A 15,133-nucleotide genomic window follows, 5' to 3' on the forward strand; every position below is an offset into this window, starting at 1 on the left:
CGGTTTAGATGGTACAATGATTTTCTACAATATACATGCTTTTTTGTAACAAACTGAATTAGGTGAACTATTAGAATTTTAGCACCCAAGAAATGGTGGAGCGATTTCTGTGTAGTGCATTATAAACGGTGTAAATGGATTCGTTTTCCAGATAGTAGTATATTTAAAGTTGGGACTTTGCGCCACAAGTTCCATCTATGTCAAATGTCCTGTTAAGCCAGGCCAATGAGAGATGACGAAAGGGGGCGGGATCCTCTTGATGTCTGGTGCGCCGGCGCGGATGTTTGTGTAGCGCGAGATGATGTTTTTGTTGTTCTAATCTTCTGAATATGGCTTCGTAGTTCTTTTGACAAGGCGTAGGGAAAGCCCCCCCAATTTATTTCAGCTTGCCTTCAAGCATCGCTGCAAGATCTGCGCTACACACACCGTGACACAGCCGAGGAAATGCGGACTTCTAGCCTTTTCGCTACGGGTTAAATGGCTGCAGCACCCACACCGTAGCAAGCTGGTAAGTAGTGCTAAACGGTGTAACTTCACGCTATGTATTTTTAGTCGTTCGAATGACCGGGTTAGTGAATAATATGATGGCATTATGTCCAAGATCTAGGAACTATTAACAAATTTGGCAGTTGTAAGCTAATGATGTGAAGTGGCGGACTTTGGCACTCACTCTGTTTATTTTTTACAATTAGTTGAGGTGCTCAACATTGAAGTTGCCCAATCTCAGTATAAAGTAGTCAGTATAATATTGCTACTGTAACGGTATTGGACCTGTTGTACATGCCGTGAATTGAATTGCACTTCCTGACTGCCAAATCACAGAGTTTCTAAACCCAGAGGCACAACATCGTAAGACTTTCGGGAACGCTTGCGAAACAGACCAGGCAGTCCAGGTTTGAGAAGTCAGTGGAGAGTAATTGTTACTCAGTTAATTTTCAGAAATCTAAAGGCACAGCCTTGATTCGAGCCTATGTCTTAAGTAGTTGAACACTCCAGCCTCTGGAAGATGACAAACAGACACGTTTTCATTTCATTCAGAAACAACTTCATATCGAAGGAGGGCCTTTATCTTACTGCCTGCACATGCGCAGTTTGGCGCGAGACGACCGTTTGACCCATTTACGTGTTTCTGCGCATCAGTTTCGCAAGCTAACATCGCCATGACATCGCAAAGTGCGATAGGCAGAAACTGCTTCTACAGTAGACATCCCCATCTTCATACTGTACTATCTTTGATCAACTTTTGGAAATGCTATGCTATTATTAAGAATGTTTAATGTGTTTTTTGACATAGGCTAAAATAAGAATATGCTATATATTTGACATACGTGCAGCTGTCTGTTAAATTGTTTTTTTGTTGTTGTAATATAGCCTAATATCGTGCATGTCTAATGTCAATTGTGTGCGTAAAATAACCGTGCGCAAACTATTTGTGTGCATAAACTCCAGCCAGGCAAAAGTTAAATTTTTCATTTGTCTTGGTGACATTCTTGTGCAATGGGGAAAAAGGATGGAAAAAATCGTTAGGTCTACCTGCCTTCATTCACCAACGTAAAGTCTGACCATTTACATGAATTAATGTGATAACTTGCTCAACATATTCTTGATTGCAGTTGATCATGTCATACAGTGAAATAATAGCTTAGGTTAGAACTTCATAGGCCAACATCTGCCAAGATGCGATTTCTAGAAATATCATCTTGAAATGTCAAAGCAAAGAATGCATTCATCCAGTTTTGGCTTACCTATATGCCAGTCATCTGTTGATTATGAATTCTGGAGAGCGCCCACTGCCCAGAATGAAATTACGCTTAGCCTAGTGATGGGTTGCTTTGTTGGGAAAGCTTGTGTCAGTGCACTGTAGTGGGTCGCCTGTCAGAAAACACACATTACAGTAATGTTGATCGTATTTGATCTCCTCCTTAATATGGTGGTATGACATTTTCTGTGCATTTGTCAAAGGACATGGTCAATATTTTTATTTTTTATTGTCCGCGTTTGACGCGATGCGTTCTTTGTTCTTTTTTTACACACGTTAAAAGGTACGGCCGTCAAGGGCATTTTAGGCCAAACAGTTACACTATACCGTAGGCCTACATGACATGCCCATGATGTAAAAATATGATTTGCATGGAATCCTGAAGCATTTGCTTTGCATCTATTCCTTATTTCCTTCATATTTTCTATTACCCCATATATTAATTACTCATTAGTGTGGATAACTTTAAAATCTGCATACATTTCTTTCATTTTTTTATACTGTCCTTCATTCAGAGAGAAGTAGCTTGCTCTTTTGGAAGTTTAGAAGTTTCCCTGTGCACATTCCTAATAATCTCATTCACAACCCATCACCGTTTCATTAGCAAATAAATCTACTCATTTCAATCAGGTCAGTGACCGGTCCAGTGGTTTCAAAAACCTGCCCTTTTATGTCATCTCTGTTGCCTGCGTCTTTTATTATTTTCCCTGTACAAGTGTGGTTACAGCTTAAGTGTAATACTAACTAGCACCACCAAGACATTTTCTGACGGAATGTGTCCAAGATGCTCTCTGATTGCCCTCTGCAATTGGTTGGTCGCTTCGTTTTGTTGTTCGATTAGATTTGTAATTGATTTCTGCCTCCTCTCCTAACGGCTAAGTAGAGAATGTCACTTCAATAATGTGTTGAAATATATTATTTTACTTACAATGTGTACTGCATTGAAACATAAACATGGTATTTTAAAACAAAAATCTTGTTGCTCTTGTAACTAAAATCAAAGAATGTCATTGGTCTCATACACTTAGTATATTTAGTAGATGTTATGGCGGGTGTAGCGAAATGCTTGTCTTCCTAGCTCCAACAGTGCAGTAATATATATAACAATGCACAGAAAATAAAAAAGAAGTAAAATAATGGAATTTTGAAATTTTAAAAGGAGTAATGTCAGAGGCTGGAGTGCGTGTGCATGTACAGTGCATTCAGAAAGTATTCAGACCCTTTGACTTTTTCCACATTTTGTTACGTTATAGCCGTGTTCTAACATTTATGAAATAATCTACACACATTACCCCATAATGACAAAGCAAAAACGGGTATTTCGACATTTTAGAAAATGTATAATCTCTTAAGGATCAGCCCCCTTTTTTTTCCTATTTTCGCCTAAAATGACATACCCAAATCTATATGCTTGAAGCAAGGATATGCATTTTCTTGGTACCACTTGAAAGAACACTTTGAGGTTTGGGGAAATGTGAAAGGAATGTAGGAGAATATAACACATTAGATCTGGTAAATGATAATACATTTCATCTTTGAAATGCAACAGAAAGGCCATAATGTATTATTCCAGCCCAGGTGCAATTTAGATGTTGGCTGCTAGATGGCTAGATGTGCAAAGTTTTAGACTGATCCAATGAAAGATTGCATTTCTGTTATTTAAAAAAAATCAAGACTGCCCAAATGTGCCTCATTTGTTTATTCATAACTTTTCATGTTCAAAACTGTGCACTCTCCTCAAACAGTAGCATGGCATTATTTCACTGTAATAGCTACTGTTAATTGGACAGTGTAGTTAGACTAAACTTTGCCAATATTATATATGTATATGTCCTGAGAAATGTTCTTGTTACATGCAACCTCATGCTAATAGCATTGGCCTATGTTAGCTCAATCGTCCTGCAGGGGACCCACCAATCCTGAAGATCAAATACAAAAAAAAACACATCACATTTACATAAGTATTCAGACCCTTTACTCAGTACTTTATCTTGGGTATGATGCTACAAGCTTGGCATGCCTGTATTTGGGGACTTTCTCCCATTTGTCTCTGCAGATTCTATCAAGCTCTGTCAGGATGGATGGGGAGTGTAGCTGCACAGCTATTTTCAGGCTTCTCCAGAGATGTTCGATTGGGTGCTTGTCCGGGCTCTGGCTGGGCCAGTCAAGGACATTCAGAGACTTGTCCCGAAGCCACTCCTGCATTGTCTTGGCTGTGTGCTTAGGGTCCTTGTCCTGCTGGAAGGTGAACTTTCCCCCCAGTCTGAGGCCCTGAGCTCTCTGGAGCAGGTTTTCATCAAGGATCTCTCAGTACTTTGCTCTGTTCATCTTTCCCTCAATCTTGCTGCTGAAAAGCATCCCCACAGCATGATGCTGCCTCCACCACGCTTCACCGTAGGAATGGTGCTTGGTTTCTGCCAGATGTGAATCTTGGCATTCAGGCCAAAGAGTTCCAATCTTGGTTTCATCAGACCAGAGAATCCTGCAACTCCAAGTGGGCTGTCATGTGCCTTTTACTGAGGAGTGGCTTCCATCTGGCCACTCTACCATAAAGGCCTGATTGGTGGAGTACTGCATGGTTGTTCTGGAAGGTTCTTCCATCTCCACAGAGGAACTCTAGAGCTCTGTCAGAGTGATGATCGGGTTCTTGGTCACCTCCCTGACCAAGGCCCTTCTCTCCCGATTGCTCAGTTTGGCCAATCGGCCAGCTCTAGGAATAGTCTAGGTGGTTCCAAGCTTCTTCCATTTTAAGAATGATGGAGATCACTGTGTTCTTAGGGACCTTCAATGCTACAGAAATGTTTTAGTACCCTTACCCAGATCTGTGCGTCGACACAATCTTGTCTTCAAGCTCCACAGACCATTCCTTTGACCTCATGGCTTGGTTTTTGCTCTGACATGCACGGTCAACTGTGGGACCTTATATAGACAGTGGTTTTTCTTTGCAAATCATGTCCAATCATTTTATTTTATCACATTTTATCGAAATTGAGCTCAGGTGCATCCTGTTTCCATTTATCACATTTTGTGGAAACATCTTAAGGGTGATCAATGGAAACAGGATGCACCTGAGCTCAATTTCGAGTCTCTGAGCAAAGGGTCTGAATACATATTTAAACAAGCTATTTCTGTTAATGTTTAACCTCTTTCAGTTAAGGGGCACTATTTCTATGTTTTGAAAAATAACGTTCCCAAAGTGAACGGCCTATTTCTCAGGACCAGATGCTAGAATATGCATATAATTTACAGATTAGGATAGAGAATACTCCAAAGTTTCCAAAACTGTCAAAATATTGTCTGTGAGTATAACAGAACTGATATTGCAGGCGAAAACCTGAGGAAAATCAAACCAGGAAGTGGCTTCTATTTTGAAAACTCCATGTTCCATAGCCTCCCATTGCTCCATTTAAAGGGATATCAACCAGATTCCTTTTCCTATCACTTCCTAAAGGTGTCAACAGTCTTTAGACATAGTTTCATGCTTTTATTTTGAAAAATTAGCGAGAAAGATAACATCGCGTCATGGATAGCTGGGTGTTTGCATGAGTTTTGCTTGCGCAACACAGTGGGGCAGCCATTGACTCTCACTCTCCTACTGAAAAAGAGACAGTGCCGGTTGATATCTTATCGATTCATATATTTTAAAAACAACCCGGGGATTGATTATAAAAAACATTTGACATGTTTCTGTGGACATTATGGATACTATTTGGAATTTGTCTGAGTTCCTTGCCACCCATTCTGAAACTAACTGCAGCTCTTTATTAAGTGTTTCAGTCATTTCAGTCGCTGTAGTAGTTAACATGTATAGTGTTGAGTCATCTGTATACATATACACACTGGCTTTACTCATTTAAGGAAGTAAGGTGCCTAAGCACACTTTCTAGTGGGCTTAAATTGAAAATATGGAAAATAGGAGTTGCAATATTGTCTGCTATTATCCTCAGTAGTTTTCCATCCAACTTTTCAGACCCTGGTTGCTTGTCATTGTTGCTATATAACAATATTTTTTTTCACCTCTTCCACACTCACATTATGGAATTCAAAATTACAATGCTTGTCTTTCATAATTTGGTCAGATATACATTACCAGTCAAAAGTTTGGACACAGCTACACATTTTTTTTCTTTATTTGTACTATTTTCTACATTGTAGAAAGTAGCGAAGCCATCAAAACCATGCAATAACACATGGAATCATGTAGTAACCAAGAAAGTGTTAAACAAATAAAAATACATTTTATATTCAAGATTCTTCAAAGTAGCCACCCTTTTGGGAGCCCCGAGTTCCTTCAATCTGCAGTCCAAACCATCTCAATTTCGGGTGATTGTGGAGGCCAGGTCATCTGATGCAACACTTAATCACTGTCCTTCTTGGTCAAATAGCCCTTACACAGCCTGGAGGTGTGTAGGGTCATTGTCCTGTTGAAAAAGAAGAAGAAGCGCAAACCAGATGGGATGGCATATCGCTGCAGAGTGCTGTGGTAGCCATGCTGGTTAAGTGTGCCTTGAATTCTAAATAAATCTGACAGTGTCACCAACAAAGCACCCCCATGCCATAATACCACCTCCTCCGTGCTTTATGGTGGGGAGATCATCCGTTCACCCACATCGCGTCTCAAAGACAGAGCGTTTGGAACCAGAAATGTCCAATTTGGACTCCAGACCAATGGAGAGATTTTCACCGGTCTAATGTCCATTGCTCGTGTTTCTTGGCCCATGCAAGTCTCTTCTTATTATTGGTGTCCTTTAGTAGTGGTTTCTTTGCAGAAATTCGACCATGAAGGCCTGATTCACACAGTCTCTTCTGAACAGTTGATGTTGAGATGTGTCTGTTACTTGAACTCTGTGAATCATTTATTTGGGCTGATATTTCTGAGGCTGGTAACTCGAATGAACTTATCCTCTGCAGCAGAGGTAACTCTGGGTCTTTTCATGTGGTGGTACTCATGAGAGCCAGTTTCTTCATAGTGCTTGATAGTTTTTGTGACTGCAATTGAAGAAACTTTCAAAGTTCATGTCTGAGCCAATCAGTTACTTTAAAACACATTAAGAAGGAAAGAAATTCCACAAATTAACTTTTAACAAGGCACACCTGTTAATTGAAATGCATTCCCAGGTGACTACCTCATTAAGCAAGTTGAGAGAATGCAAAGAGTGCAAAGCTGTCATCAAGGCAAAGGGTGGCTATTTGAAGAATCTCAAATATAAAATACATTTTGATTTGTTAAAAAAAATGGCATACTGCATGATTCCATATTTGTTATTTCATAGTTTTGATATCTTCAGTTTTATTCTACAATGTAGAAAATAGTAAAAAAATAAAGAACAACCCTTGAATAATAATATATAATAATAATAATATATGTCATTTAGCGGACGCTTTTATCCAAAGCGACTTACAGTCATGTGTGCATACATTCTACGTATGGGTGGTCCCGGGAATCGAACCCACTACCCTGGCGTTACAAGCGCCATGCTCTACCAACTGAGCTACAGAAGGACCACAATGAGTAGGTGTTCTAAGACTTTTAACCGGTAGTGTATGGACATCAAAGTTTGGACATCAAAGTAGAGTATAGTACCTTTATCGTGTATTCAACTCTAGTACTGTATTGCACTATACTCTACTTTTATTTTCTTTACTATACTTTAACATAGTGTGCTGTCCAAAGTTGAGAACCAAACTGTGGTTTGTGACGACTATGATTTCCCATTGATTGTAGCCAATTCTATTGACTCTTCCCTAAGTCCCGTCCCAGAATTTTTGGCAACCAATCGCAGCGCGCCAATGGATAGCAACTGTTGCCGAGTCCAACACCTCAGACAAGCACACGTTTGAAACGCACTACCAGTCAAAAGTTTAGAAATGTCCTTGTTTTTTTGTCCATTAAAATAACATCAAATTGATCAGAAATACAGTGTCAGCATTGTTAATGTTGTAAATGACTATTGTAGCTGGAAATGTCTGATTTTATAAAAAAAATGTAAAAAATCATAAAATATCTACCTAGGCGAACAGAGGCCCATTATCAGCAACCATCACTCCTGTGTTCCAATGACACGTTGTGTTAGCTAATCCAAGTTTATAATTTTAAAAGGCTAATTGATCATTAGAAAACCCTTTTGCAATTATGTTAGTACAGCTGAAAACTGTTGTATTGCTTCTTTAATTAGCACAACTTCTTTAGACTAGTTGAGCATTGGCATTTGTGGGTTCGATTACAGGCTCAAAATGTCCAGAAACAAAGAACTTTCTTCTGAAACTCGTCAGTCTATTCTTGTTCTGAGAAATGGAGGCTATTCCATGCAAGAAGTGGCCAAGAAATTGAAGATCTCGTACAACGCTGTGTAGTACTCCCTTCACAGAACAGTGCAAACTGTCTCAAACCAGAATAGAAAGGCACGTGCACCCTAGAAAAACAGCTTGCAGATACACCGGGTAGGCAAGTAAGTCTACATTATGAGACTATTGTGGATAAGAGCAATGATATTTTTATCTGTCAAACGGCAGTTAAGCATTGATTGGCATATCACCAGAAAAGACAATCAATATGTATTGGAACGGAGCATCAAACTCATCACCATGCACTTTCACCACCCTATGAAACGTAACTTACTTAATCCGTAACTTAATAAACTGTATGGTGTCTCGAGTTGTAGTGGGAGGACCACAAACCATATTGTCGCGTGACATGATGGTTATGGTTTCAATATATGCGCACAAAGGAACTTCCACTGCCATTTCTCGCATAATTAAGTTTACAGACACAAAAACATCCCACCACGTCGAACAAAATAATTCTGTCTGAATTTTTAAAATTGCACCGAATTTTCCAGTTTCCAGTTTCACAGTTGTTGTTTTATACGATTTGACTTTTGTGGCTGCAAACGTGGTTATGAGTAAGACTTTGAATCTAAAGAAATAGTCAAATGCCACCCACGGATACTCCAATCCCAACCCAATAAGTATGCAGTATCAGTTCTCTATGTCTGACAAGTAGGTTGGAGCTGCAGCCTGGAGTGTTGTTTCTTTATCCAATGTAATGTATTCTCATCGAATTTGGGGATTGTTTTTTGTCCATGTTCAGAGTTGGGACATTAACCCATCATACATCCTGGTATTACCAGGTTCTGACCACTAGATGGTGGTGTTAAGGTCATAGAGTTTCTCTCCCTACAGTACAACACTATTTTTGCATAATGGCATGCAGTGTACTGGCCTAGGCAGAGTGGGAACACGTGGGAGGCTTTTGTCAACTGTAAACCAACTCTGGGTCTGAATGGAGATGTTTGTCACTGTGGGCAGAGAGTTATTACTAAGATTGGCTGGGCGGTGGTGTGGCTAAACTCCCTCCTCAGCAGGTTGCCTGCCGTGGGAGGTCTGTTTACCACTGGAAGACTCTCTGACATCCAGCAACCTGTTGCCCTTTTTTTGAACACACTTAAACAGAGCTCCCACCTGTTGACACTCCCTTGAGCCTGTGTTTGTGCAGGGGAGCGCCCAATGGGTTATACTTCATTAGCATAGTTTATCATAGTCACAGAGGTTGCTATACGGGGGAAGCTCTGTGGAGGGAATTTGAATTGGTCTTTCCCTGCCTTTCATGGTGTTGCTTCAGCTACTCAGTTCCTGATGTTTTGGATTTTAGTTGAAATTGACGGGATGTCTTTGCTCAGTTGTTGAGTTGTATGGTGAGTCATTCCATTTTTCATACAACTCCCTCTCTCTTTTCAAATTGTCATTCACCTTATATTATAGTTGCCTTAGAATGACTCTATGGGACTATAGGCTGAGTGTGAGAGTTTTCTCTAGACAGAGAGTGTAAGTAGAGGAGTGTGAAAGTGTAAAAATATTTGCATGCTGTCCTGAAGCCCACACAGCAGCAGCGAAACGTGGGTGGAGGGAGGGGCCTCGCGTCTAAAAATGACACATCCTTTTTCTATTTTTGTCTTCGATCTTTCCCTCATGCCATTGTGCATCACATTTTTTCTTTCCTTTGTGCATCTCTCTTGTCAGTTCTATGGCTCTGAGTTGTTTAAGGTTGCGTTCAGACAGCTACTTTCGCAGTTGAAAAGTCTTAGACCGACAGTGAGTGTTTGGTTTGCTTTCTGTGTGGGCCTTCTTCTGACAGTTTAAAAAAGAAATACATATTATTTCATTTAACTAGGCAGACACAAAAAAACATGTTCACAGATGGGTTGTTCCATCAATTCAGTGCCTTTTTTATTTTGTATTTTACCTTTATTTTACTAGGCAAGTCAGTTAAGAACAAATTCTTATTTTCAATGACTGCCTAGGAACAGTGGGTTAACTGCCTGTTCAGGGGCAGAACGACAGATTTGTACCTTGTCAGCTCAGGGATTCCAACTTGCAACCTTTCAGTTACTAGTCCAACGCTCTAACCACTAGGCTACGCTGCTGCCACTTTTGACAAGTGTAACTTAAAATTTAACTTAAACGTAATTTTAACATGAAGTGCACTTCGTAAAACAGCATGTTTCCCAAATCAAGAGGTAAAAAAAGTGATTATCAAGGTGCAAATAAAGTAAGAGTTGACAGTAAAGGGGTTGATGATTTCTTCTTAAATCAGACATAAATTCCCTTGTAACAGGGGGAATGGAAGCTTGTTGAGGTCACACAAAGTTTTGTCGTGAATGTTATGTTGATGACGTAAAGAATATTTGCTGGTCTGTGGAGTGTATTGAGGAGCAACCAGACTTGACACATTTCTGAAATTGCTTATTCCAGTTACTAATAAGAATGCACCCATAAAGAATTCATGTAAATACTGTCAAATCCCCTTGGATCGATGAGGAATTGAAATTTGTGTGGTTGAGAGGGATGAGGCCAAAGTCTGGCAGCCCAACTGATTGGCAAACGTACTGCAAATCAAGAAATCATGTGACTAAACTAAATAAAAATCAACAATACTATGAAACAAAAATAAATTATATAAAGAATGATATTAAAATGCTTTAGAGTGCCTTATATGACATTTTGGGGAAAAATCAAACTCTGCTCGATTATTCATTGAATAAGATGGCTCATTTATCATAAAACCCACTGATATTGCTACATTAATGACTTTTTCATTGGCAAGATTAGCAAATTGAGGCATGATATGCCAGCAACAAATGCTGACACTATACATCCAAGTATATCTGACAAAAAAATTAAAATGAGCATTGTATTTTTGAATTCTGTAAAGTGAGTGTGGAAGAGGTGAAAACATTATTGTTGTCTATCAACAATGACAAGCCACTGGGGTCTGACAATCTGGATTTAAAATGACGAATAGAGGATAATATTGCCACTCCTATTTGCCACATCTTCAATTTAAGCCTACTAGAAAGTGTGTACCCTCCGGCCTGGATGGCAAGCAAAAGTCATTCCGCTACCCAAGAATAGTAAATCCCCCTTTACTGGCTCAAATAGCCGACTAATCAGCCTGTTACCAACCCTTAATAAACTTCAGATTTTTTTGGGGGGGGGACCAGATACAATGTTATTTTACAGTAAACAAATTGACAAACTTTCAGCATGCTTATAGGGAAGGACATTCAACAAGCACAGCACTTACACAAATAACTGATGATTGGCTGAAAAAAATTGATAGGATTGTGGAGGCTGTTTTAAAAAAAACTTCAGTGCGGCTTTTGTCATTAACGATCATAGTCTGCTGCTGGAAAAACATATGTGTTATAGTCCTGCTATATAGTGGATGGAGAGTTACTTGTCTAACAGAACACAGAGGATGTTCTTTAACCAGTTGAAGCTATGGGGGCGCTATTTCATTATTGGATAAAAAAACGTGCCCGTTTTAAGCGCAATATTTTGTCACAAAAAGATGCTCGACTATGCATATAATTGCCAGCTTTGGAAAGAAAACACTCTGACGTTTTCAAAACTGCAAAGATATTATCTGAGTGCCCCAGAACTGATTTTTGAGGCTCTGTTTTCCATTGTCTCCTTCTATGGCTGTGAAAATGCTGTGAACGAGCTTATGCGCTCTGCCGTTCATCCAAGATGTCTGCAGCATTGTGACGTATTTGTAGGCATATCATTGGAAGATTGGCCAGAAGAGACTACATTTGCCAGGGGCCCGTCCGGTGCGATACAGACAGAAGTATCGTTCCTGGAAGTGTGCATCATTGAAGAGATATGTGAAAAACACCTTGAGGATTGGTTCTAAACAACGTTTGCCATGTTTCAGTCGATATTATGAAGTTAATTTGGAAAAAAGTTTGGCGTTTGGATAACTGAATTTTCGTTTTTTTTTTTTTGGTAGCCAAACGGACCGATTTCTCCTGCACAAAAAATCTTTCAGGAAAAACTGAACATTGTCTCCTCATTGAAAACATCCGAAGTTCTTCAAAGGTAAATTATTTATTTGAATGTTTTTGCTGGTTTTTGTGAAAATGTTTCCTGCTGATGCTAACGCTAAATGCTACGCTAGCTATCAGTACTGGTACACAAATGCTAGTTTGCTTGAGAAGCATATTTTTAAAAATCTGAGATGACAGTGTTGTTAACAAAAGGCTAAGCTTGAGAGCTAGCATATTAATTTCATTTAATTAGCGATTTTCATGAATAGTTAACATTGCGTTATGGTATTGAGCTTGAGGCTATGATTACGCTACCGGATCCGGCATGGCTCCACGCAAGAAGTTAATGGAAGCCTCTCCAACATAATCCAGGTAGGATCAGGGTAGCTGTTTAGGCCCCTTACATTTTTCAATCTTTACTAACGACATGTCACTGGCTTTGAGTAAAGCATATATAAGCCGATGACTAAAAGCATAGGATTTGGGACAAATATTTCACCTGAACTACATCTCGTAGTAAAAAATGTTGAAATTGAGCATGTTGAGGTGACTAAACTGCTTGGAGTAACCCTGGATTTTAAACTGTCATGGTCAAAACATATTGATACATAATTTGCTAAGATGGGGAGAAGTCTATCCATAATGAAGTGCTGCTTTGCCTTCTTAACAACGCTATCAACAAGGCAGGTCCTAAAGGCCGTAGTTTTGTCGCACCTAGACTACTGTTCAGTTGTGTGGTCAGGTGAATATTGCAGTTGGCTCAGAACAGGGCAGCACGGCTGGCCCTTAAAAGTACACGGAGAGCTAACACTAATGATATGCATGTCAATCTTTCATGGCTCAAAGTGGAAGAGAGATTGCCGTCAACACCACTTGTTTTTGTAAGAAGTTTTGACATGCCGACTGTACCGAGCTGTCTTTTTTAAACTTCTTATGGCTGCAGGGGCAGTATTGAGTAGCTTGGATGAAAAGGTGCCCATTGTAAACGGCCAGCTCCTCAGTCTCAGTTGCTAATATATGCATATTATTATTAGTATTGGATAGAAAACACTCTAAAGTTTCCAAAACTGTCAAATATTGTCTGAGAGTATAACAGAACTGATATTGCAGGCGAAACCCTGAGGAAAATCAAAACAGGATGTGGCTTCTATTTTGAAAACTCCATGTTTCATAGCCTCCCTTTGATGGATTAAAGGGATATGAACCAGATTCCCTTTCCTATCGCTTCCTCAAGGTGTCAACAGTCTTCAGACATAGTTTCAGGCTTTTATTTTGAAAAATGAGCCAGAACGATAACATCACGTCAAGTGGTCACATGAGTTTTGCTTGCGCAACAGAGTTTGGGCAGTCATTGCCGTTCCCTCTCCTGCTGAACAAGACCGTTGCGGTTGATATATTATTGATGATATATTTTTTAAACAATCTGAGGATTGATTCTAAAAAAACATTTGACATGTTTCTGTGGACATTACGGAAACTATTTGGAATTTGTCTGCGTTGTCGTGACTGCTCTTTCCTGTGGATTTCTGAACATAACGCGCCAAACAAACAGAGGTATTTTGGATATAAAAATAATCTTTATGGAACAAAAGGAACATTTATTGTCTAACTGGGAGTCTCGTGAGGGAAAACATCCGACGATCATCAAAGGTAAACAATTAATTTGATTACTTTTCTGATCCGCTTGGAACATTATTGAAGTTTTATGTTAAAAACATCCTAAAAATTGTTTCGACAATGTTCCGTTACAGGTCGTAGAAACATGTCAAACGATGTATAGAATATACATCGTTTGACATGTTTCTACGACCTGTAACGGAACTTTTCGAGTTTGTCTGGACGTTGTGCTCGCGCCTCATGAAGATGGATTACTGGGCTGAACACACTAACAACTGGCTATTTGGACATAAATGAAGGACTTTATGGAGCAAATCAGTCATTTATTGTCGAACTGGGATTCCTGGGAGTGCATTCAGATGAAGATCATCAAAGTTAATATTTATAATGTTATTTCTAACTTCTGTTGACTCCAACATGGCGGATATTTCTTTGGCTGAATTGGGCTCTGAGCGCCGTACTCAGATTATGCTTTTTCCATAAAGTAAAAAAAAAATCTGACACAGCAGTTGCATTAAGGAGAAGTATATCTTTAATTCTGTGAATAACACTTGTATCTTTTTATCAATGTTTTTTATGAGTATTTCTGGCATTTGATGTGGCTATATGCAAAATCACCGGATGTTTTAGAATCGAAACATTACTGCACGTAACGCGCCAATGTAAACTGATATTTTTGGATATAAATATGCACATTATGGAATAAAACATATGTATTGTGTAACATGATGTATGAGTGTCATCTGATGAAGATAATTCATTTTATCTATATTTCTGCTTTTTGTGACTCCTATCTTTTGCTTGAAAAATGGCTGTGTGTTTTTGACTTGGCTCTGACCTAACATAATCATATGTTGTGCTTTCGCTGTAAAGCCTTTTTGAGATTGGACATGATGGGTAGATAAACTTCTTGTTAATCTTTCATTTGCTGTATTGGACTTAATGTGTGAAAGTTACATATTTCTGAAAAAAAAATGAATTTCGCGCGCTGCCTTTTCAGCGGAATGTTGTCGAGGGGTTCTGCTAGCAGAACGCCTGTGCTAGAAAGGTTAACAATTTTCAGCCGTGTAGCCAAAACTACAGTTGTATGGTCTCCGATGGCCTATAGAAATTAGCCATTCCAACATGGGAGCTCTGTCCCGGCGTTCTCTGACTTAATGTATATTTTGTAGGATGTTGTTTTATACTCTGAAAGCAGGGGCGGTTCTATGATGCCCAATGTGATGTCTGGTCTCACGGGGGTGTGGCCACTGACTAGTTCAACTTTATAAGAAAACCTTCTAAATGAGAGTATGGATTAACGTCACATTACATCTTTTCACAAATAGTTTCATGTTTAATTACATATGTTTCACAATATTTAGGTGTAAACCTGACAGCTGGGAAATGTACACTTTAAGATATACAGTTGTGTGTTTCCTGTCCGTCA

At 39.3% G+C, this 15,133-nt stretch overlaps 1 protein-coding gene across 6 annotated transcripts in view; it reads left to right on the top strand.

The window, feature by feature from the left end:
• The first annotated feature begins 242 nt into the window (after positions 1–242).
• Positions 243–15,133, top strand: part of LOC118364166 (transcription factor HIVEP3-like) — a 57,882-nt gene continuing 42,991 nt past the window's right edge. For 4 of the 6 annotated variants that reach the window (XM_035745420.1, XM_035745419.1, XM_035745424.1 and 1 more), the window contains exon 1: positions 243–508. The gene's annotated coding sequence lies outside the window, so the exon portion shown is untranslated. Of the gene's footprint in view, positions 509–9,313; positions 9,454–12,050; positions 12,140–15,133 lie in introns of those variants that run through there. The other 2 variants (XM_035745422.1, XM_035745423.2) reach the window with 2 other exon arrangements.

The sequence above is a fragment of the Oncorhynchus keta genome, chromosome 31 (genome assembly GCF_023373465.1).
Source record: "Oncorhynchus keta strain PuntledgeMale-10-30-2019 chromosome 31, Oket_V2, whole genome shotgun sequence".
Lineage (NCBI taxonomy): Eukaryota > Metazoa > Chordata > Actinopteri > Salmoniformes > Salmonidae > Oncorhynchus > Oncorhynchus keta.